This window comes from Bidens hawaiensis, unplaced genomic scaffold (assembly GCF_021521415.1).
Source record: "Bidens hawaiensis isolate Kalapana, Puna unplaced genomic scaffold, B.hawaiensis_p1.1 tig00029306_1, whole genome shotgun sequence".
Lineage (NCBI taxonomy): Eukaryota > Viridiplantae > Streptophyta > Magnoliopsida > Asterales > Asteraceae > Bidens > Bidens hawaiensis.
In genome coordinates, this window is record NW_027494839.1 from 39,059 (window position 1) to 41,049 (window position 1,991).

A 1,991-nucleotide genomic window follows, 5' to 3' on the forward strand; every position below is an offset into this window, starting at 1 on the left:
TAGAAACTTCCCAGCCTTAACACCAAAATGGCATTTTGACGGGTTCAGCTTCATATTGTATTGATCCAGGATATTGAATGCTTCTTCAAGATCTCTAAGGTGATACTCAGCCCTTTTTTACTTTACTACCATGTCATCTATGTAGACTTTCATGGTTTTTCCTAACTGATCTTTGAACATCATGCTCACCAACCTTTAATATGTTGCCCCTGCATTTCTTAATCCAAATGGCATGGCAATATAACAGTATATGCCGGTAGGAGTCATGAATGTTATATCCTCCTGATCAGATGGTTCCATTTAAATTTGTTGAAATCCAATGAAAGCATCCATGAAGGTAAGCATCTCATGCCCTATCGTTGCATCCACCATGGAGTCTATATATGGTAACGAGAAAGGATCCTTGGGGCATGCCTTATTTAAATTAGTAAATCAACACACACCCTCCACTTTCCATTCTATTTTTAAACAACAACCACATTAGCCAGCCATCAAGGACATTTTAACCTCTCTGATCATACCGGCCTTAAGAAGTTTTTCAACCTCTTCTTGTGTGATCGTGTTCCTCTCAGGTTCGAATTTCTTTCGCTTCTGATGAACGGGTTTAACAGAATAATCAAATCCCAACTTGTGATTAATTACCTCCTTAGAAATACCTGTCATATCTGAATGCTTGAAGGCGAATGTGAATTTTCTTCGCTTTAGGAAGGATACTATATCCTTCTCAATGTCATCTGGGATACTAGATCCTAGGAATACTTTCACGTCTGGATTCTCGAGATCCAAGATTACTTCTTTTATGTCTCACTCCCGAGCCTCCAGTACGCTCCTAGGATTCTGTTGTGATTGCTATGCTATTGTCTGTTTAGTTGTTGGCTTCATGGATGAATAATAATAGTTTTTGGCTTCCATTTGATCACCATCTATCCTAACTACTCCCCAAGGAATTGGCAGCTTGATACATTGATGGTTAGTAGAGGCTACATTCTTCATTCCATGTAGCCAATGCTGCCAAGAATAACGTTGCAACAAGATAGATTGTCAACAACACAAAATTTTTTGTAAGAATTTAACCCTTCGATGTATATTGGGAGTTTGATGTCCCCCATTTTTTTCTTTGTTTCGCCACTAAAACCAACTAGCACCGACGTTCCCGGGATGATTTCTGAGTCTGGAATATTCATTTTCTGCAGTGCGTCATGCTGGATGATGTTGACCGAGCTTCCACCATCAACCAGGATCCTGCGAACATAATGGTTAGCAATAAATAAAGTGACAATCAAACCTTTATGGTGCGGATCCTAGATGCTTGTCTTATCTTCTTCATCAAAGAAGATTCTTTTGTCAGTCGTCAAATTTGTGGAAATGACTGGTCATTCCCCATTCTCTAACTTGGTTTCCTTGGCGTGTCTTTTTGCCGAGGAGAAGGAAGTACTGCATATATCTGAGCCTCCAGAGATTAAGTTGATTACTTGTGCATCTGGTGGGGGCGGAGTTGCTTTTTGCGGGATCTCTTCAGGATCCTGGATCCTGGACCTTTTTTCTTCCCAAGAGCTCCTTGAAATGGTCCTTGCTTAGGAGATATTCAATCTTCAGTCTGATGGCAAAAATCCTCGTGGAATGCACACCACTTGGATTTGTCTTTAAAGGATGTTGTTTTCTCGTTTCTCTGAGGCCACCTTGCCTTCTCACTTAGATCCTTCATGACATAGATTAAACCATGAGTATCTACTGAGAAGCAATATTTTGAGATGCTCGGGTAATCTTCATTGTCGTCGTCTCCTTCTTCGACAGCTCGGACATTCTGATTGTTGAATTTGGAGCACGGCCTTGTGTTGTTGTTCTTGAACGAGGATCCTTGTTTCTTGTTAGGGGTTTCATGCTTCAGTTTACCCCTAATCGTTCCTGGATCCTCTTGTCATCCTCTAGCTTTATGAATCTGAGCGCCCTGTTTCTGACTTCATCTTGAGTCCTGCATGGAGTCATGACAA